Source organism: Marmota marmota, unplaced genomic scaffold, assembly GCF_001458135.2.
Source record: "Marmota marmota marmota unplaced genomic scaffold, marMar, whole genome shotgun sequence".
NCBI classification, from domain to species: domain Eukaryota; kingdom Metazoa; phylum Chordata; class Mammalia; order Rodentia; family Sciuridae; genus Marmota; species Marmota marmota.
Window position 1 is genome coordinate 30,595,322 of NW_026000093.1, and position 24,509 is coordinate 30,619,830.

Genomic DNA, 24,509 nt, shown 5'->3' on the forward strand with positions numbered 1-24,509 from the left:
AGAGAGAGAATTTTTAATATTTATTTTTTAGTTTTCGGTGGACACAACATCTTTATTTTATTTTTATGTGGTGCTGAGGCTGGAACCCAGCGCCCCATGCACCCATGCCAGGCGAGCGTGCTACTGCTTGAGCCACATCCCCAGCCCTATTTTGTATTTTATTTAGAGACAGAGTCTCACTAAGTTGTTCAGCGCCTTATCATTGCTGAGGCTGGCTTTAAACTCATGATCCTCCTGCCTCAGCCTCTGGAGCTGCTAGAATTACAGGTGTGCACCAATGCGCCCAGCTTATTTCTTGTACTTTCAGTTTTTCATAGTTCGGTGGCAAGAGCTAAAATTCTTTTGGTGAAATCTACAAATCTAGCTATTTAGGCTGATGTCAGCACATTTAAAAGCTATCAATTATACATCATATCTAGTGCTGCCTATTTTTCCACTGGCATCTTCTTTTCAGTATTTTCTGATTCTTTTAAAAGAGGACTTTGAAACTATTTCATCTGACTATTATTGGCAAAGGAACATTTTTTCTTGCTTTGATTGGATGATGAAGAAAATAATCACTATGGTCTACTGTACAAACAAGACCACTGACAATCTGTCCATGACCTTTCATCTCCATATCTTCCCCAGAATGACCTTCTGCTTGAAAAGTTCACCCAGAAAGTCAATACCAATTCCTGTCATTGCTTTGAAGCCCCCATCATTGAGCTAAGCAAAGAGCAGCTCAGCTCAGGCAGTGCGCTCAGTTCAGTTAAAGGGCATCTCTGTCAATTTCCCTGCTGTGAGCATCCACCTTTCCTGAAAATTTCTTCATTAAATTTGAAAACTTTATGAAGAGTTATTGTTATATGGTGATATTATGAAATAACAACCTTTTAAGATATATTGCCACATTCTTAACATATATTACCAGGATAGGAAAATAAAGCAAACAAACTAAAATAAGTGATTCTATAGGATTTGTTGTTGGTTTGTTCATCCTCTCCCTGTTTCTCTCTCTGCCTCCTTCCTCAGTCATCCCTCTCTCACTAACCCCCAGTCATTCCCTCCCTTTCTCTCCTTTCTGCCTTCCTTTATATCTCTCCCTACCATCCTTATTTCCTTTTGGAAACTGGCTACTGCATATCTGTACCTTAATTATTTTGTGACATCAGGATATACTTTGGCAACCTTTCAAATGCTTGAAAGAATTCACACAAGAAACAGTCTGGCAGCTTGCTGAAATCATTTAAAAGATAACAAATGCTATTGCATAAACTATCAAAAATGAGTGCTAGCTTATTTGAAAGTGTAATTTCTTACTTAAACAAAGACTTAGTAATCAATCGAACTAGCTTTTTTTATTATTAAATATTGGTCTGAAGTTTTCTTTCTTAGATGTGCCTCCATCTGGTTTTGGAATCAATGAGTTTGGAAGTGTTTCCTATTTTTCTATTTCATGGAATAATATGAGGAGCATTGGTATTAATTCTTCTTTGAAGTTCTTGTAGAACTCAGCTGTGAATCTCTCTGGTCCTGGGCTTTTCTTTGTTGGTAGGATTCTGATGGCATCTTCTATTTCATTGCTTGAAATTGATCTTTTTAACTTGTGTAAATCCTCCTGATTCAGTTTGGGTAAATCAGATGACTCTAGAAATTTGTCGATGTCTTCGATATTTTCTATTTTATTGGAGTACTAATTTTCTAAGTAATTTCTAAGTATCTTCTGTATTTCTGTACTGTCCGTTGTGATGTTTTCTTTTTCATCACGGATTTTAGTAATTTGAGTTTTCTCTCTCCTTCTTTTTGTTAGCATGGCTAAGGGTTTATCAGTTTTGTTCGTTTGTTTTAAAGAACCAACATTTTGGTACTGGGGATGTGGCTCAAGCAGTAGCACGCTCGCCTGGCATGGGTGCGTGGGGCGCTGGGTTCCAGCCTCAGCACCACATAAAAATAAAATAAAGATGTTGTGTCCACCGAAAACTAAAAAATAAATATTAAAAATTCTCTCTCTTCCTCTCTCTCTTTAAAGGAAAAAAAAAGAACCAACATTTTGTGCTGTCAATTTTTCCAATTGTTTCTTTTGTTTCAATTTCATTGATTTCAGCTTTGATTTTAATTATTTTCTACTTTCTATTACTTTTGCTGTTGATTAGTTATTCTTTTTCTAGGGCTTTGAGATGTAGTGTTAGGTCATTTATTTGTTGACTTTTTATTCTTTTAAGAAATGAACTCCATGCAATGAACTTTCCTCTTAGTACTGTCTTCATAGTGTCCCAGAGATTTTGATATGTTTTATCATTGTTCTCATTTACCTCTGAGTAATGACTGTACTAATCTCCTCTTTGATGTCTTCTGCAATACACTGTTCATTCAATAGCATATTATTTAGTCTCCAAGTGTTGGAGTAGCTTCTATTTTTTATTTTATTATTGATTTCTAATTTCATTCCATTATGATCTGATAGAATGCAGGGTAGTATCTCTACTTTTTTTGTATTTGCTAAGAGTTTCTTTGTGGCATAATATATGGTCTATTTTAGAGAGGGATCCATGTTCTGCTGAGAAGAAGTTGTATTCACTTGTTGATGGATGAAACATTCTATATATGTCTGTTAAGTCTAAGTTATTGATTATATTATTAAGTTCTATAGTTTCTTTGTTTAGCTTTTGTTTGGAAGATCTATCCATTGGTGAAAGAGATGTGTTAAAGTCACCCAGTATTATTGTGTTGTGGTGTATTTGACTCTTGAAATTGAGAAGATTTTGTTTGATGAACATAGCTGCTCCATTCTTTGGGGCATATATATTTATAATTGTTAAGTCTTGTTGGTGTATGGTTCCCTTGAGCAGTATATAGTGTCCTTCTTTATCCCCTTTGATTAATTTTTGATTAACTTTGAAGTCTACTTTGTTTGTTATGAGGATGGAAACCCCTGATTGCTTATATAGTCCATGTGAGTGGTATGTTTTTTCCCAACCTTTCACCTTTAATCTGGGGATGTCTTTCTTATGAGATGAATTTCTTGAAGGCAGCATATTGTTGGGTCTTTTTCTTTTTAATACAATCTGGCAATCTTTTGATTGATGAGTTTAGGCCATTAACATTTAGGGTTATTATTGAGACATGATTTGTATTCCTAGTTATTTTGTTTATTTTTGGTTTTTAACTTGACTTAGTTTCTCCTTTGATTGGGTTTTTCTTTAGTGCAATGTCTCCCTTTGCTAATTTTCATTACTGTTTTTCATTTCCATCTCATGGAATATTTTGTAGAGGATATTCTGTAGTGCAGGCTTTCTAGTTATAAATACTTTTAACTATTGATTATCATTGGAGGTTTTTATTTTACCATCAAATCTAAAGCTTAATTTTGTTGAATGTAAGATTATTGGTTGGCATCTATTTTCTTTCAGATTGTTATATATTATTCTAGGCTCTTCTAGCTTTGAAGGTCTGAGAAATCTGCAGATATCCTATTTGGTTTCCCCCTATATGTAATCTGATTCTTTTCTCTTGTGGCTTTTAGAATTTTCTTCTTATTCTGTATGCTAGACATTTTCATTATAATGTGCCTTGGTGTAGATCTGTTGTGTTTTTCTACATTTGGTGTCCTGTATGTATTACTAAGTATAGACACCATGATGCACTATACATCCTTTGAACCAACTGAGATTTTTTTATCCATTAACCAACACCCCACGACCACCCTCTCCTGAGCCAGCCTCTGATAGCCACCATTCTACACTCTATTTCTATGGATCAAACTCCTTTAGATTTCACTTTTAAGTGGGATCATGCAGAATTTGTCTTCTGTGCCTGGCTTACTTCATTTAACATAATCCCTGTCATTTAACATCTATAGTATTGCAAATGACAGGATTTCTTTATTTTGTAAAACTGAATAGTATTCTATTGCAATCATAAGCCACATTTTGTTTATTCATTCCATTGGTAGACACTTACCTTGGCTACTGTGAATGATGCTGGGATAAACATGGAGTTCAGATGACTCTTCCACATACAGATTTCATTTCTTTTGGATCCATACAGAGGAGTGGGCTTGCTGGATCATATGGTAGTTCTATTTTTAATTTTTTGAGGAACCATCATATTGGTTTTCATAATGACTGTACTAATTTAAATCTGCCCAGTAGTGTGCAAGAGTTCCCTTTTATCTTCATTTTTTTTTTACCAACTGTTTTAGTCATCTTTTTTGTTGTTGCTGACACCAACAGACCTAAGAAGAAAAATTAGAGGAGGAAAAGCTTATCTGGGGACTCATGGTTTCAGAGTTCTCAGTCCATAGAACTCTGACTCCATTTCTTGGGGCTCCAGATGAGGCAGAGCATCATGGTGGAAGAGTGTGGTGGAGGAAAGTGGCTCAGGACATAGCACCAAGAAGGAGAGAGGGAGAGAGAGAGGGGGAAAGGGTGTGTGTGGGGGGTGCTCTCCTCACAACGACAAAATATAAAGCCCAAAGGCATGTCCCCAGGGACCTGTTTCCTCCAGCCATAACCTACCTGCCTACAGTTTCTGTCCAATTAATCCCTATCAGGGGATTAATGCACTTATCAGGTTAAGATTCCCATAGTTCAATCATTTCACCTCTGAAGTTTCTTGCACTGTCTCACATATGAGCTTTTGGGGAAAACATTATATCTAAATCCCAAAGGCACACTCCTAAGGATGCAGCCCACTCCAGCAATACCCTACTGCTTTCAGTGACCACTCAGTTAATCCCTATCAGGGGATTAATTCACTGACTGGTTTAAGGCTCTTCTTATAACCCAATCACTGCACCTCTAAACCTTCTTGCATTGTAAAACACATGAGCTTTTTGGGGACACTTCATATCTAAACCATAACACCAACACTTATCTTTGAACTTTTTGACAACAGCCATCCTACCAGGTGGAAGGTGATAATAGTATTTGTATTTCTCTGTGGCTGCGAGCATTTTCTCTGTTGGCCCTTTGTATGTCTTCTTTTAAGAAATGTCTATTTGAATCTTTCCCCATTTTTAAATCAGTTGTTTTCTTAATATTAAGTTGTATGAATCCTTTATATACTTTGGTATTAACCCTTTATTTCTCCCATCCTGTAGGTTGTCTCCTTACTCTGTCAATTGTGTTCTTGGCTGTACCAATTAAGCACAGATTAAATCGATGATACTGAAATAAAATCTCTATTAACTAGATTGTGTGTGTGTTTGGGGTGTGAGGCACGCTGGGGGACAGCATTTCATTATCAGTATCCTGGTCTCAGAGCTTCTCTAGCCCCATTGGATAAAGGCCTCTTCGTGACAGTATGCTTTCTTCTCTGTGTTTCTCGGTTTCTGCTCTTTCCACTGGATACCTTTTCTAGCAACTTTTCAAATAGTAATGAATAACTTGCTGGTGTATTCACTGAATTTGCACACAAAAATTCAAGAAAGTAAAATTTTTGGTGAAGGTGTTTAAATAATTATTTCTCATAACCTTTTTCTCCCTCTTGACCCTATTCTAACAGCTGCTTTGAATCTTTTAAAAATGTATTAATAGGGGGCTGGGGTTGTGATTCAGTGGTAGAGCACTTGCCTAGCATGTGTGAGGTGCTGAGTTTGATTCTCAGAACTACATATAAATAAACGAGTAAAATAAAGGTCCACCAACAACCAAAAAATTTTTTAAAAATGTCCTAATAGTTTTGTATGTCACCATACATATTAAGTCTCCTCACTTTCTCTCTCTGGACACTTAATAACTGCCTGTTAGGAAGTTAGCAAATCATATCGATTGCTTTAGATCTCCCGAGCTAACTTGCTTCTTTCTTCATTTGTGCCATTTCCAGGAAGAAAACCAGAGTATCTTAGAGTTAGATGGCTCCAGGGAGTTTGCCCTGTTCATAAACACGGATTCTGACTTTTCCTTTCTGATAGCTTTCTACTTAAATAAATTGTTTGTTGGTGGAGGTGATGAGTGTGTTTTGGTGGTGTTAGGTATCATTGTGATGGATTTAATGATTCATTTTTTGTTGTACTTTTCCCCTCTAAATTGTAATAAGTGCACATGGTAAAAATATCAAGCAGTAAAAGTTTATGTTGTCTTTCCTTCCACCCCCTGAGACCCTGTCTTCCAGCTCTTCTCTTGAGCGGAATGTGTCTAATGCCTCTCATTACACAGAGAAGTTTATTTCTTCAGCCTGTTATTCAAAGCTCTCTGTGGTCTTTCCTCAATCTTCTCTTCTCATTTTCTTTTCCTGTTTCTGACACACACTCCCTGCTTCAGCCCTATCAGCTCTCTAGAGTTCCTGATTGAATCCTAGGTTTTATTCCTAGGTTTCCTGCATGTGGGTCTTATGGTCTCCTCTGCTGGGAGCCCTCTATTCTCCTGCCAAAGTCTGCTGCCTTCAAGGCCCTCCTTGAGTATAGCCTACCTTGCAAAGTCTTCAGAATTGCTCTACTTTCAAGTGGTCATTGCTCTGTTTTTACTTGTCAGGCGTTTTGTTTTTGTTTCCATGATCACTGATCTCCTGGCATTCACCTCAGGCATTTGTCTCCACTACTAAACCAGGAGAGGAGTCAAGAAGCCTGGACCAGGCTGGGCTCAGCCATTAATAATTATCTCCCCTCTTCCCTCACCACACACAAAAACTGTGTGGGCCAGAGAAAAACCACTAGACAGTTTCTCATGTGTTACTTTTTTTTTTTAAACAAATAACTGAATACTACAAGACTCAAGATGAAAGCAAAGGCAGTAATTCTTGGTGCCTCTGTGTTCCTAAAGTAAAGAGATGCCATTGTCCTCTCTATGTAGATGTAATAGACAGTTCAAGCAAATAAAGTAGTTTCTATTGACCCCAAGAAATACAAGCCTAATGGAAAATAAAGAATGTGTTTATAGGAGTTTCTGAGAGGAAAACTAGGAATTATAAATCTGAATGATTAATATCCAAGTTGAGTAGAATATTTAATTAGTGTACTGAAAACCTCCATTGAAGCAAATAACTTGCAAGTTGATTGAATTCATGGACTTTTATTGATGATCTTTCTAATTAAATGAAATCTTTATGTTTCCGCAAAGAGCTGTTTATAGCATGCATTGTATCTTATGCCCTCTCAGGGAAGAATGATCAGGAGCTTGAGACCTTCTTTAACAGTAAAAATATTTAGGAAAAAAAAATCACTGAGATGTTTTAGGAAAGAATTTTCTTTAAATCTAGTTAAAGTAGACTTTAATATTCATAAGAGGATAGAACTGTCATCTGAATAAATCTACCATGCAGAGTTTTGTTGGAAGAATTAAATAAAGCTCAGAAGCTTAATATTTTAATGGAAAATTTTCTGTCAAAAACTGGAAATAGCTCTATGGCAGAGTACTTGCCTAGCATGCACAAGGCCCTGGGTTTAATTCCCAGTGAGTAACCCCTGCCCCCCCAACTTTAGTGTACAAAACTGAAAATAAAAATAGAAATAAGTTAACCTTATTGATTGTGGAAATCACACAAAGGAGGTATGTATATTCACACACACAAAAAGAGGAAATAAAAATATTTTTTTAAATTCTTGTTTTGAGGGTTTAACCTTATGTAAATAACCTTAAAAATGAAGGTAAAAGAAAACCATAACACTGATGTCAAAGAAGTGACAAAGATCCACTAAAAGGTAAATGTGGAGAGCATTATTTATATATAAATAAAAAATTGAAAAAATAAATTAGGATATAGTCTAGAAATATAAGCTAGGACAATCTTATGAACTGTAACCAATTACTTGATAGATCCAAGGAAAAAAAGCATTTGATCCTCATTAACAATGCTGAAAAGAGCTCTGACCAGCAAAATTAATACATTCCCAGTGATCTGCAACATCAATACTACCCATCTCCATATCTTTTACATCATTGTATATTGATACTCTGTACCTTTCACATAATAACTCCCCAATCTCTTTCCTCCAACCCTTGGCCAGCATCATTTTTTGTGGGAAAACTTTTCTGTTGATGTTAGAAAAAATTAATGTTAAACTTTCATCATTAGAATGTAACATTGGGCAGAAATAGCAAGTAATAAATTTTTAAAAACTAAAAGATATTAGTGGTTCACGTATGGAAAAGAAGGAGTTAAGATTTTATCTTAACTGAATATATGATTTCATATCTAATTGCAAGAACCATAACTTATAAAACTAACCAATAAAGAAAATTAATAATATAATGGGGGGGGGCACAAAATTAATCATGATAAACCAAAGGCCCTGGCATACAACAAGAGAAAGCACAGAGGTAGAGATTACATGTGTAGAAGCAATAAAAATAATAAATAAGAAAAATTAAAAAGTAATATGAAAAGCATATATGGGAACAATATTTAAATACTTCTGAGAATACAAATTGGACTTAAAGAAATGGGAAAATGTACCAGGTTTATTAATAGAGCATTCATTATATGAGTGTCAATTCTCCCTGAGACAATTTGTAAATTTAGGATGATCCCAAGGCTAACTGATTTTTAATTTTTTAATAGAATGGTGAGATCCAGTGGAAGTGATTTTCAAGTTCATTTTGAAAAATTAATATACTTCATGTATATATCAACATCCATTACTCTGAATGAATCAATGTTTTAAATGTAAAAAAAAGCAACAAAGAGACAAAAACATGATTAAACTCCTGTAAAGGAGGAAGACCTTTCTAATTATAAACTTGTGTTCAGCAGCAATTTTACAAATGATTGTATCAACTATATTTAAAAAATAACAAAAACTTCTATGTAGGGATAAAAATATTACAAGCCAATTCAAAAGACAGACAAACAACAAACTGGGAAAATATTATTTGTAAGTCATCACAAAGGGAAATCTTGACTCCTCTTATATAAACAACTCTTTGAAATAAATACAAAGATGTCAAACAAGTAGGAAAAATGAGGCAAGAACATAAACAGTATAACACAGGCAATAGTAATGACCTTTAAATTTATAAAAAGGTGTTTGTTGTACTCATGAGAGAAATGCTAATTCAAATAATTTCAAAACACACCCCAACATAATGACACTTCTCCCATTAGAAGGTGAAATCCACATTCCTTTTCCTTGTATCAGGGTTCTATAACTTCCTGATCAACAGAATACAGCATAGGTGTTACTGTGCCAAGGGCCAAGGCTTTAAGAGACTCGCAGTTTCCACTTCTTGTCCCACTCTCTTAAGACTCAACTACCATGCTGTGAGGAAGCACAAGCTCCTCAGTGGAGAGGCCCATGTGGACAAGGACCAACAGCCATGTGAGTAAGCCATCTTGGAAGTAGGTCCTCCAATCTCAGTTCAGCTTCCCTGGTGGCAAAATTATACAAATTCCATGGGCTCCTCCAGAAAAGCAAATTTCCTTAGAGTAGGTACTCTCTTCTGGAAGGATCCACATGTCAAGATATTATGGAGAATTCAGAATGATGAAGTGGAGCAGAGACACCTGAGACACTTCTGCCCTTGTAAGGTGACAGGGATCCACAATTTGCTAAAACAATGGGCATTTAATAGGGTATTCTCTGAAATAGCAGCTCTGAGACTTTTTGACTCTAGGAGATCTTTATATAAAAGGTATTTACATAAATATATGTAAAGATCTGAAAATGGTGCCAAATACATGGATAGGGCCAACAAATATCACCTAATAATAGAAATAATAATAATGTTATTGTTTTGGAGAGGGAAGATGGTTTGCTATGCACAAAAGTAAACAGAGTTGTGTAAATGTTCTCATTCATTTGGGGATTGGTGAAATCAAATGGGACCACTGGGTATTGTGAGATGTCAGTTAACCGAATCAAAATCAAATATTTGGTGATAATCCTAACTGACACTACAGAATCAGTTTTCAGGAAAAACTGCAGCCATATTCATCTGTGCTATAGACAAAATTTTAATTAATGGGTAATATTAAAATAACTCAGTAATCAAAACGACTTTTGAATCTGATTTTAATATGTGAGGCCATGTTCACATTGATGAAATTGAAATAGATATCAGGTATTTACTGTTGACAGGAGAGGTAGTAAAATGTGGGAGGTAGTGGAGTTGAGCCAGTTTGAATTGTCCTAATATTTACTATCTGGTAGATGTTATTAGCTAGAATGTGTTATCATTATGATATTAGGTAAACTCCTAGTCTTTCTGAAATTGAGGATTGTAAAAAACAAACAGTAGATAAATGCTTATTTATTTTTTTGTTTTTGCTATTTATCATCTGAACATCCTTCCTCTCTTTTGTTTCTTTGCTATTCGATATCTGAACATCCTTCCTCTCTTTTGGTAATCCCCTAGCAAATGGGCACTGGTCCCACTATGGATATAAGGGGGCCAAATACTGTTTCCTCCTGTTCTGTTGCAGCTATGACAGTAGCTATCAAACCTTAGTATACATCAGGATTACATGGAAAGTTTTTTTGTTTGTTTGTTTTTTAAACATAGATTTGTTTTTTAAACATCCTCATTGCTGAAGGTTTGAAAATTTGAATTTCCAACAAGTTCCCAAGTGATATTGATGGTGCCGATTGGGGATCACACTTTAAGAACCACTAAGCTAGAATGTAGGCTCACGACTTAGGCCAATCGAAGATATGCATCTGTCTGGGATTTGAGGTAATAAGACAAACACAAGGTCGGCTGAGCAAAAACTTAGTTATTGACCATAATTTCAGCACAGTGATAGAGGAATAGGAATGCTCTGAGTACTGTATGAAGGAGAAAACTGAATCTAACTAAGAGGTTGGTGATGGGGGATAGAAAGTGGGGGAAGACCACATTTGGGAAGGATACTAAAGGCAGTAAATAGTACAATCAAACTAGAGACATAAGTAAGAATGAGGTTGTTGAGAACCTTTGTGTCCTGCAAGGGAATTTAGATGTTAATCAATAGGTTCAAATTCCCTAAACTCCTCTGATCATTATAAATCACTCAGCAGATTCTAAAGTAGTGCCTCATTATATAAACTTTTAATTAATCTCAATCACAGATAATAAGAGCCACTCAGAGATCATAAGTATGGAAGGGATCTGACTTTCTAGAACATCCTCTGATTGCCTGAGGAGGGTAGAATTGAGGAGCAGAAAATGAGAAGCAGGCAGACCAATTAGGCTGCTGCCGCAATTACTGGGGCAAGATAGTATGGGCTTCAACTAGTACAGTCACAGAAGAGAAAAAGGATTCCAAACAGATTAGAGGAAAATAACTTATTGGTCAAATAACAGTCAATACTTGATAGGATTCAGAGTGAGAGAGAAGGAGGAATCTACAAGGACAAATCCCAGGATTTGGATTTGGATGATAGAAGGATATGTAAAAGCAGCAAAGTTCAAAGGTGGATCATGAGGGCTCTGACCTTATTTTAATTCATTGATAACTGAATGGACCAGTGGGAGGAGGCATAGACTACAGGTAGGTGGGACATGGTAGGAGAAAGTAGGTCATTGGGGTCGTGCCCTTAAGGACATCTTATCCTGGACCTCTTCTCTTTCTGCTTCCCAGCTGTTATGAGATGAACAGTTTTTCTCTGTCAGGCCCTTCCACCATGATGCCTCACCTCAGGCTTGAGGCAATGGGATGGCCAACCATGGACTGAAACCATTGTAACTATGAACCCCAATAAATCTTTCCTTCTTTAAGTGGTTCTTGTCAGGCATTTTAGTCACAGAAATGAAAAGCTAATGGAAACAGAGAGTGTCCTTTGTTGCAGCAATGCCGTCTGGGAATATGAATGAAAAATAGGGTAGCTGAGGAAAACAGCCACGAGGGGAAGAAGACACTGCTGTATGAGGCAGCACAGAACAGTGGGTGTTGTATTGCTGAAGGCACACAGAGTCCCTGGCCCCCAAACATGACCCCACCACAAACCGAGTTCTCACTATGTGAGTCACTGTGTGAGGCAATGTGAGCCATTTGACTTTGAATCCCCAACCCTATTAAACAAGAATAAAGCAAATAAAGATACTATTGTAATAGATGACAAAATAGAATTAAAGAACCTGCTTGCATAATAAAATAGAGCATTCTTGTTGAATGGGCAATACAATTGGCAAATTTAACATAAAAAAATACAATCCTTGTTGCATTTCCACAGGAATTACAGACCTCCTTTCCAAACATTGCTCTTCATTCTCAGTGCTGATTCAGTGCTGTGATATGTTACTTAATGTTTTCTTATAAGTTCTATTTCAAGAGATTCAAAGTTCTTTCTGACATCTAAACCAATATTTTGAATAATTAAGTCCTAGTTAAATTAGTCTTCCTGTATCTTTATAAGTAAATGAGTATAATCTGGGAAAAAGCAAAAGGAAGTTCAAGCATGTTTTTACGGGGGGCCATGTCCCCTTTGACCTTCATAGTTGTTCATCTGCTGTCATTCATAGCAGATTTCATTCTTCAGATACAGAATTGTTAATAGTAGTACAGCAAGTGTCTTTGACACCAAAATATAAACACTGATTGTGCATGAATTGTATTCATTTGATGTACTAAGAAATCTGAAGCTATTTCTATGAATTCCAATATCACAAATGAAAAAAACAAATTGTGACTTGGTGAATTCACTCAAATTAACACAGCAAGGCCAAACAGCAATGCAAGTTTTACAGCTAGCTTTCTAATCCTCAGCTGGTTCCTTGTAAGAGATGGAAGGAAAAGAAGGAATGAGAAGCTTTGTATGCATACCTTCTTGGCAACCAGTGTGTTCCCTTAGCCTTAGGAACTCCCTTATATACGTGGTGTTTCCCATTGCAGATGCTGCCTAAAACATTCAAAAGAATTGTTTATTACATAGAGCTAGAACGGATCTTGGACAAAAGGTTTTGAGATAATAGATAATCAGAGATTATCTATTTGCTCTGAGGAGGAGCATGAACACAGACCCATTTCAGATTATAATACACGACACTGCCATCAAATCTTCAGTCTCCTGGTTGGAATTTCAAACCGTCACATCCTGGTAACCTTTCTGAGATGCTGAGACAGCAATGAGGTGAGGCTGCCCCTGCTGCCTCCTGACCTCTTCCCCAGGTCCTTTCTCCCCCAGGTCCTTCCTCCTCCATCACAACCACCTCCTGTGTTCTGAGACATTTTATCACCCTGGGCTCATGTCAATGCACTTTAATTTTTTTTTTAACGTTTTTTTTCCTATCCTATGTGTTTCTTCCTGTGAATTTTTAACACCCCCCCACCCCACATGATAATGTGGTCATGTTATGCTTCTCCTTGGAAATCTCCAGTAAAAATTTATCGCTTAAAAAATAAAGTTTAAGCCAGATGCCGATAAACATATTAAGTAAGAAATGTTTACAATAATTGTTTCACATCTTAGTTTTTCTTAAAACATTCCTATGAGAAAGATAGATGTCAAATATTTTCCCTAAATTGTAAATTGATTAAACAGAGGTGAATAATTTCCCCCAAATTTTCAGGAATTAGATGAAGGAGCCAAGAGCTGATTATATTTCTTAGTCTTGTTTTGCCTCTAGAATAGAGTTTTAAAAAATCTTTTCTGTCAGTTTTGACCCATATTATAGGTAATTCTCACATGTACAGCACATTCCCATGTGCCCACTTACAACCTGTCCAATTGCTGGTGCTTTACAGAATCCCTTTTACATACCGCTCATGGATCATGTTAGAGTAGTGTATGTTCATGAACGAGCAGTCACATAATGTCAAGGATATAAATATGTGCAGGACCAAGTTAGGGAATTAAACTAAGTGTCCATCAATGGATGAATAAATAAAGAAAACATGGTCTATACACACAATGGAATACTATTCAGCTTTAAAGAAGAAAGAAGGGTTGTCATTTGTAACAACATAGATGAAATTGGAGGGCATTATGTTAAGCAAAAGAAACAAGACACAAAAAGACAAAACCCACATGTGTCACTTATATTTGGAATCTCAAACAATTAAACTCAAGGAAGTGGAAAATACAATGGAGGTGATAGAGGTTGGGGGTGGTGGGGTGTTGATCAAAAAGTACAATGTTGCAATAAGTGAAGAGGAACAAATGACAAACATTTAAGGTGATGGCTATGCTAATCACCTTAATTCAATGATTTTATGATATACATTGTATATCATAAAATCACTGTAAGTGGTGTTGGCTCGAGAACCCCAAACTGTTACCCGTAGAAATGTAGAGTGGATATTGAGAGCTTCTTGCTAAAATCAGTGATTTCAAAGTGCTTTTGCAAAGAATATAATTTTTTACTGTACATCATTCTGCAGCTAACAAATATTATAAGAAAATTCAAGACATCCTTGCAATTGCTTATCTATAACATTTAAATATGATTCTAAGATTAATCTGAGCAATACTCAAAATTGTTAATACCAAAGCTGGTTAAACCAAACCTTTGGCACCATCCAGAGCTAAATCCAAGTCTCTGTTCCTTCACTTACTAGCTATTTTTCCTTGAGAAAGTTACTTGGTATCTCTGGATCTCTTTCCACAGCTGTACAGCAGGAATAATATTAGACTACTTCCTAGATAGATTGGTTGGAGGGTTAAATGAAACAATAGATATAAAGTATTTAGTTAGTACCTGGCACATCCTAAGGAAACAAACAATTTTAACACTCACCTTTTAATCACTTGAAATCACTTTTCTAGTTTCTTATTTGATTTCGTTTTGAAAAATTCTTATTTTTATATTTAAGTTATTCTCTGTTCCCTTTCCCTACAACATACAGTTTTTCTAATCTCTTGTGTTCAAAGAAATTGTGTCTACAGCAAAGAAACCTCAAGTGTGGAAAGAAATGGAGCTGGGAGGATGACAGAGGACTAGTGTTTAGATTTCTTGGAAGAGACTTAACTGGGACATTTGTCAGGAAGTGTTACCAACGCTATTTGTCATGCCAGGAGAGGATCTAACCAAATGGAAGGGGCCCTGGGGACCAGGAAAGGGCTGCAAAGAGGTCCTGGATAGTTCTCAATTCCAATTCCTCATTAACAGTCAGGAGCAGACAAGCTAGTCATGTTTTGGAACCTTCCAACTTGTGCAAGAAAAAGGCTCTCAGAAAAAGTGCCACTTGAGCCCTCCTGTCACGCCTGGGAATGTCAGCGGGTTATTTGGTGTGACTCTAAGCCTGATTATAGTTTGGCATATTTAAATCACCTTCTGACCACATTATTTATCTCAGCTTTTTTTTTTTTTTTTTTTAGCAGTATGGGTTTCGTAATAACAGTGAGATATTTTCAGATAAGATAAATGGAAGAGTGAATTACCCCTTTAAAATTAAAGAACAGATGCTATGAAGATTAGCATTGTGAAGCAGATTATAACACATTTTGTTCTTAAGGGAGGATTTTACAGAAAATTTCATCATTGCTTACAATGAAGCTGGAGTACCACTAAGAGTTGCCTCACTTCCTCCCTTTTCTAAATTAATTAATGCTGCCCTCATTTCCAATAGAACTGAGTGGCTGTCTTTTGTTGTTTGCCTAACAATGCAATTGCAGACCCAACTGTGCCTGGAAGAGTCCAGACAGCTACTGGAAAACTTAGTAATGTTGCAGGACAATGGGCACAAAATCTGTGATTTCTGGGACCATCAGGAAAGTTTTCAAAAGACTTTGGTCTCAACAACTGCTCCTTTTACTTTTATTCCTCCAACAGAAAAACTTGCTTATACGTACATACATGCACCATAGTATTCAGATACTTGTTATATTTCACTAAAAAAAGGCAAGATATATATTAATAATATTGATTTTCCTAATAATATTTAGACTCATTCAATTCTGTATAAATTTATAATTCAGGAAACTAATAATTACCCATTAAGAAGTAACTTTGAGGGTCAATAAAGATTATACAAGGCAGAGGGAATGCAATGAAGTTAAAGAAACCCTTGCTGTTTATTTACTATTGTTGTTATCTATTATAAATCCCCCAAATCAGGAACCTTATTTAGGTGGGCATGTGTCTACTTTTTTCCACCATTATATTGTCAATATTTTAAACAGCACCCAGTGTATGCCAAGCACTCAATAAATATTTGCAAAGTGAATGATCTCATTGAGGACTTGCTACATGCCAAGCACTGACTCAGGTTCCCAGCATGATGGAGTTTCAATACTGAAGGTATTCAGGGTCTATAAAGCTCTGTGGGAATATGGACTAGGGGCAACAGCTCTGCTGATCAGATGGTAATGATGGAATCAGGGAATAATAATATGAAGAGGAAGTAAATTTAAGCTGGACTTGGACCAGTAAATCGGTGTCAGCAGGCAAAATGGGAAAGAAGGGACAATATGCTGGATAATTGAATGGGATTTTTTAAAAGCCATAGAGGCTTGACGGTGCATTTGAGAACCATAAGTAAAAAGTGTGGTTAGAGTTTACCCTGCATGTGAGGGAGGGAGGCCATGGCTTGAAAGGAGGCCAGAGTTTGAAGTTCATCTAGTAGAGGGAGCCATTCCGGATTATTGCTATAAAATATCTACTCAAGGTGTGCAGGTGGATGAGGGAGGGGCAACTGGAGCAAGGGCACCCTGCATGGCAGGTACTGCAATGTGCAAGAGGGAGCAGAGAAGGGCCTTCATGAGAAGACAGCTGGCCAGCACAGGGTGGATGAGATAATTTGGGGCCATAGCATGGGTAGAGCTAATAGGATTTAACTACTAATTAAATGATAAAGGATAGAGGTGAGTTGATGTCATTACACATTCTCTGAGTGGTGTGTATACTCAGGTGACATTAATCATAACAGTAAGTGGAGAATAGACACAGTTTCTGGGAAAAATGATGAATCTGGTGTAGATGCTATTAACGCTACCAGCTCTGACGGTTGCCCAGGGATGAATAGCAAGCGATTGGAATGTGGGTCTAGAGCTCAGAAGAAATGTCAGTTCTAGGAACAAAGTCAAGAATGATTTTCTTTAGAAGTGAGGGTCAAAGCCTTAAACAAAATCACCAATGCAGAGCATGCCAGATAAAGGGACAAGAAGACTAATGATTGAAGCTTGAGAAAAGTCTATTTAAGAAGGAATGAAGAAAGGAGAATGAAGAAAGATTAAAGAGGAGACTGTAAGATTAAAAACAAAAACAAAAACCAACAGTCTGCCGTATTGAAACCAAGAGAAGCAAAGCTGAAAGACAATGGAGGGGAAAGTAACAGTGTCTAATGCTGAAGAAGTGTAGTGACCGCGTAGAAGGCTTTTGACATTTAAAAATTCATTGGTGACTCTCGAAAGTATGGTTAATTGGTGACCACAGAATTAGAACTACAGGGTGTTATGAAGCAACTATGAGATGAGGAATTAAAGCAGTGGTGATTTTTACTGCTCTATCAAGATATTAGCAATGACGGGAAAGGAGGATCTGTTGAGGGTTAAATGAGGTCAACATGTCTGGAAAAGTAATCAAGGAAAAGTAGTCATTGAAGATGAAAGCACTGAAGAATCCAGGAAGAAAATAATATTCATGGAACAATCCACATGAATGGAAGAAGAAAGTGATGTTTATTGAGTGATCCTTAAAGATGATTAAATGGTACATATACACAATGGAATGTTACTTAGCCATAAAGGAGAATGAAATTATGGTATTTTCCAATAACTTGGTAGAACTAGAGACTATCATGTTAAGTGAAATAAGCCAAAAAAACCCCCCCAAAAAACAAAAAACAAAAGGTGAACATTCTTTCTGATACTCACATGCTGACTCACAAGAGACTAGCAGTGGGGAGAGAGGAGTGGAGGTTCACGGGATTGGACAGGGATGAGTGGGGGGAGGGAGATGGGATGGAAATAGGAAAGACAATAGAATGAATCAGACATAACTTTCCTATGCTTATATATGAATACCCAGTCAGTGTAACTCCACATCTTGTACAACCACCAAAATGGGAAGTTATACTCCACGTATGTACGATATGTCAAAATACATTCTACTGTCATGCATAACTAGAAAAAATAAATAAAAATTTTTTAAAAATAAATTTTATTTCAATTAAATAAACACCAACACTTTTGGTGCCTTTCCTTAGCCTTCAGCATAACCTTTGCATTTATTAAAGTAAGGAAAACAATTATTTATAATAACTGGATTCAACTTGGATCTTCATGAGAAGAAAGCTAATTCCTGGCTCTAATGTGGTAATAAAGAGCTTTCCTTATTTGTGGTTGGCAGACTGCAGGTTGAGAGGCTGAAAAATCCAAAACAGTTTTCTTTGGGTTGTGCGAGCTGTGTTTGACAAGGTAACCCGTGGCAGGAGGGAAAACTGTGATTGAAATGTTCACCGTTGGACCAGTAGGTACACTCATCCAGTATGCAGGTAATGTTGAAGAACAGGATATTTTTCCTAAGAAAATCAAGCAAAGAGAAGTTGATGACATTTGCATTTGATTGAAGTGGTTGGTTGTGGAGGACTTGTGAACTCAAGATGTTGATAGTTTTGGCAATAACCTGATAAGAAATGGAGTTGGGCTGTTACAAGACCTTCCCATCGGATTAGGCTTATGAAATAGGGAACATTTCATAATACTTCTGTAAATGGGGCTCTTTTTAGAAAGTAATGACTTTCAGTAATTAAAGTACCATCAGAGCAGTAACTTGTACAAACAAAACAGGGAAACCTAACAAGGTACACATTTTTCCACTTAGAAGCCAAAGGGGGAGTTTCAGATTTATAAGAGCTCAAACCCTTTGGCTGTTTGAACAAGTTTGGTATTGCCTAAGTTGCTAAATGAAGAGCGTCCTAAAAGGAGAAAATGAAGGAAAGAATGGTTAAGTATAATATTTCAAATTTGTTTAAAACAAAAGTTGTTTTTTGAAAATAACTGAAGGTGGGCTGGGGATGTGGCTCAAGTAGTAGCGCGCTCGTCTGGCATGCGTGCGGCCTGGGTTCGATCCTCAGCACCACATACCAACAAAGATGTTGTGTCTGCCGATAACTAAAAAAATAAATAAATATTTAAAAAAAAAGAAAATAACTGAAGGAGACAGTAATAGGTATAAAAGCAACACAAGAGGCTGTTCCTGTGTTCTTTGCAGTATACATTATACAGGATTGGCCTCTAATCTTATACTGTCAGACATGGCTTGTTAACTACAATGCTGTGGGCACACACTGGGAAAAACTTGATCCTAAAAGTGGACCCTCATCTTTAGAGATAGACAGAGCTGTTCAGGAACAACAACAACAAAATCTAAGCTGAAAGACAAAACTGGGTGCTAAGGCAAGAAGCAGCTTCAGGTATCTTTTTGACCCTAGCAAGTTGCTCAGTTCCCAGTATGTGGAAGTCGCTTAACAATTATTTGTTGACTCAATGAAGATCTGGTAATAAATAGTTCTACATACAAATCCACTATAATGATGGGAACATCCAGGAATTGAATGCTCAAAAATTCATGCAGTCAGCACTAGGGAAAAATTGAGTAGGAGACAGACAGTGAGAGACAAACTTAGGTAGGGATTGAAGGTCAGGATCTAAGTCAAAGAGAACAGGACTGGGGCTGGGGTTTAGGTACTGATACAAAACTGCCACAACAAGTCCAGGCTTAGGGAACATGACAGAAACCCATCTGCCAGGTCCACATAATAAATCATGCACTCATTCAGCAATTGATTGAATGGCTTCTCTTTGCCAAGTATATTATAGATGCCAGGAATGAAGCGAACAAAGATTCCAGGTCTTGTGTAGTTCATATTAAAGTGAGCCAGGGCATAAAGAAAAGAGGCAAGTAAAATATACAGTGTGCTAAATGATGTTAAAAACCTCAAAGAAAAATAAAGTAAGAAAGGAAGGTAGTGAGCAATGGAAGGAATTGTGAAGTTGTGATTTTAAATCAGGGGGTCAAGGATATCAGTAAGGTGACACATGCACTAAAAGGTAGTGGGGCAAATACAGAGACATTTGCAGGTTGGTGCAAAGGCTCTGAGGCTACTGTGGATCAGAAATTTTCTAGAAGGCACTGGATTCAATCCCAAGCACCTTAATTTATTTATTTTTTATTTTTTATTTTTTTTAGGAAGCAAGGAAGCTTACATGACCTGAGGGAAGTATTAAGAAGGGGTAAGATCATAAGGCCAAAGGAGAGGCATATGGGGGACAGATCATATAGGACTTTTGTGGGACTGGACTGAAGGTACTGAAATTTTGACTAAGATCAGAACTGGTCCTCAAGACCCAGGTGAGATGAACCTACAAGGATCTGTCAATTGAAAAGCCCTTCTGGGAGGGGTGAAGAGGTTGGGAATCAAGAGGGTGCTTGGGGAAAGACACACAGGAGGTAAAATGTCCTCAGTACCCTCCCCTGTTTCCTCACCCTGTGTCTGATCCCAAGAGGAGCCTCTCTCAAGTCCTCTTTCTATAGAATCTTGCTTTTGTTGGAAAACTAAAGCATCAGCTTCTCTGGCTTAGTATCAACCAAGGGTTATTATTATAATTATGCTCTAAAGGAACAGGGATGAAATGAAGAGCATTGGAGTTGACGTGTCTGGACATGGACCTGGTGTTCTTGAATTGGTTCGTTCTTGCAAGTCCTTTTTACAATCTTTCTGTAGGTCTATGTAGATTATTATATACATAGTTAATTGTGTTTGTTGAGGTAAAATTCCTTGTGTAATTTAAACTTTAAATGAACATAATTAAAATGAAATGGACTCAAAATTTAAGAAATAAAAAAATTTCTCGACCATTCTAATTCTGGGTCATCTACTCTTCTTGGTAATCCATTTGCTAAGCCTCTCACCAGGAAGTTCTGATCCCTACACAAATGCTGGAGAAAGAGCAAAGGCAATTTACAGAAATGGAGACCCTATACAGATATTTATAGAGCTGCTTCTATTTGCACAAAATTACTGGTTTGTTCATTTTTAATTATTTGAAAATGCTGAGTAGCCTCTTTTCCAGCAGGAAAATGATAAACCACAAGGCTTGGTTTTTCACATTCTTCACACACACGATAAATAACCAGCATGTGGTGGCACATGCTGCTTTTTCCTATCTATTTATTTACTTATTTTCTGGAAAACAGAACCTGTTGAGTTGGGGGGGGGGGACTTAGAACTCTCTAGGAATTAAGTTCTATCCTATTTCATATCCATCATAAGCCAAACCGAGGCTTCCAGGAGACTAAATTCAGTTGTTCCGCCACTGCTTATCTCAGCTAGTTTATCAAACAGGGCATTGTGAAGTCTAAATTGACACAAAAAGCTTTTGATTTGGGCAGTTCTCATGAGAGCTCATTGAATTTATTGTGATATTTTTTCTTTAGATAGTAAAGAACCAGATTAGTGTCTGATAATAGATCAGCACATTTATAAATGCTGAATGCTGAGTTGTGGGCAACATGTGATTGGACACAGAATTTGTAATTATTTTGCTTTATTGTGCTTGCTGCAAGGACAGGGAGGGGTAACGAGGTTCTCATCTCTTCTACAGGGGCCTGGGACAACAGTTGGGTAGGCAGAGATGGGCTGAGCCCTGGAGCGCTTGCCAGGCCCAAACAGGGATGATTCAGTCCCTTGTGAGAGACTGTGAACGACAGGTGTCAGCATTAACTGTGCAGATTCACAGCTGGGGGCAGAGGATGGAGGAGAAGGATGCAGCTGTGTTCGCAGGTTAATCTGCACTTGAGCTGACAGGTGTCCTTATTCCCCTGGGGCAAGATGTCCATATGTGGGTGGTGGTGAGATGAAGCCACAGTTGAGGAAAGAAGAGCCGTGGGAATTATTCAGAGCCACTGACTTGAGTATTTTCCTGAACAATTAGCTTGAAAATCAGGGAGACTTAAATGATGATGAAGCCAGATCTAATTACTCATAGGCAAGGGGAGGTTTGTTTCCCTGGAGGTGAGTTATAATAACCAGTTGTGTAAAGCAATACTTTTGGTTGTTGTTGGCTGTAAAAACTAAATCAGACACAATACACACAAACTTTTTATTGAAGTCAAACATACAGAGAAAAGTGCACATAATATAGTGTAGAAACTCAGTCATTTCTGTGACCAGCACCTAGACCAAGAAGCAGTATTTCTTCTAGAACACCCCCTTGGACTTCTCCCCAGCCATTACGATGCCAAGGGAAGACATTATCACACTTCCCAATAGCATCTGTGAAGTGTACCTGCTTGGGTATTTTATGTAAATGGTATTGTTTGGTACACAGTCTTTCCTTTTTGGCATCGTTCATTCAACATTACCTTTGTAAGATTCATCCTAATGTTGTGTGTTGCTTATTCTTGTTGCTATGGAGTCTCCATCATACAACTACCACAGTTTTTATATGCATTTTATTCCTTATGGACATTTGGGCAGTTTCTAGCCTTTAATAATTATGAGTACTGCTTCCAATGAGCACTGTGGTGAATATACTGATGCATTTCTATGGAGTACGTATTCAGAGGTAGAACTGCTAGGTTATAAGAAATGTTTACATTCATCTTGGGTAGATACTGCCAGTTTTCCGAAGTGTAATTGCACCAATTTTTGTCTGCCTCTAATTTTTTTTTTAAATTTGAAGGATACAAAGATTTCCACTTAGCTTTTGCCAAAAGTACTTCCCTTCTTATCTTTTTAAAAAATTTATTGTTTCTTTTTAGTTATACATGACAGTCTTCCTTCTTATTTTAAAGTGTTTGTGTTTTGGGTAACAACAATGCTTACTGCCAAGACCCAAGAAGCAAGAGCTGTAGGAAAAAAGGGGGGGAGGGTGTTAAAAAACAGGTCAGAGCATTAAAAAAATGTACCTGAAGTTGTCATGCTAGACTCAGTCCCCGAGTCTTTAGCGCTTGTTTCCTATCTATTTATCAGCCATTTATTATCTCTGTGCCCCACCCAAGATTTTGACTCCAGTTCTTGTTTTCTCTGAAGCTCTCAAACTTCTCAGCTTCCTGCACCAAGTCAAGTTGTAGAAGATGGACCTCAGAGATCCCAGTATGTTGAGAACTGGACACAAAGGATCCCAAATTTGGTCCATTTACCATGTTTTCTCATGGAAATAATGTTAAGAGACTGGGTTCAGCCCAACAGTCAGGACAGGAACATATTGACTAGAAAGTCTTAGAGTCTTAAAAATATAATCTGTATATATCCTATTACCAACAAGTTGATATCTCTCATTTTTTGTTTGTTTGTTTATTTGCCTTTTTGTTGTTGTTTTTGAGTGTTGGGAATTCACACAGTTAATAAATTGAGAAACTCTCGTATTTATACATTAGACCTCATTGTTCTTGATTTCAAATAAAAGAGACCACAAATAAATCAAAGGACTCATAAAGGTTATTTTTCTAGCCAAGGCCCATTTTGTAAAAAGCTGAGAGGTGAACATGAAAATATGTTCTAGGAACATTCATAACAGGAGACAGTCTCTGTCCCTGGCTGTGGGACAGGTGGCTGAGACCCACACCTGGGCCGATCTCTGATTACACAGATTCAGCTATTAGCCTAATAAGAATCTCATGGGAAAGGAGATCCAGCTGTAGGGTCTTCAACTGTTTTTCTGGAGAAAACAGTCCTTCGTGACACTGAGACTTCCCTGAAGCTAGAGCCCTTGGGAGTGAATAGAATATGGGGACAGTAAACTTGTCAGGTTTACTTGATGAACCCTACAATACAGAAGAAGCAACATCAGTACCATTTATTTTACTGAAATCACCACTGCCATACCTCTGTGGCATTACTCTAATGTCTAAAAATAGGATTATATATCTCAGTCAATGGCCAACCTCCAACTGCATGAAGTCCATTAGGCAAAGCTAGTCATATGTGTCAAAAGTAGAAAGACCCCCAAACACATTTTTTTCAAATTAGTTATACAATGAATTTTGACACATCATATATAAATGAAGTATAACTTCTCATTCTTCTGGTTGTACATGATGTAGAGGACACTGGTTGTGTAATCATATATGCACATAGGGTAATAATATCTGACTCATTCTACTATCCTTTCTACTCTATACCCCCATTCCCTTTACTCCTCTCTGGCTAATCCAAAGTACCTATATTCTTCCCTAACCTGCCCTCCTCATTGTGAATTAGCATCCACATATCAGAAAAAACACATTTGGTCTTTTTTTGTACAAAAAACCCCAAATTGGCTCATTTTGCTTAGCCATAATCTTATTCTTCCTTATGGTTGAGTAATATTCCACTATATCTATATATATATATATATATATATATATATATATATATTTCTTGATTTCAATATATATATATATATTGTTCTTGATTTCAAATAAAAAAATACAAATCATATTTTCTTTATCTATCTGTTTAAGGGCACCTAGGTTGCTATTGTGAATTGAGCTGCTATAAACATTGATGTGGCTGTGTCACTGTAGTATGCTGATTTTAAGTCCTTTTGGTATAAAACAAGAAGTGGGATAGCTGGGTCAAATGGTGGTTCCTTTCCCAGTTTTTTGAGGAAGCTTTATTCTGCTTTCCTAAGTGGCTGCACCAATTTGCAGTCCCACCAGCAGTGTATAATTGTAGCTTTCCCCCCACATCCTTGCCAACATTTATTATTGCTTGTATTCTTGATATTTGCCATTCTGACTGGAGTA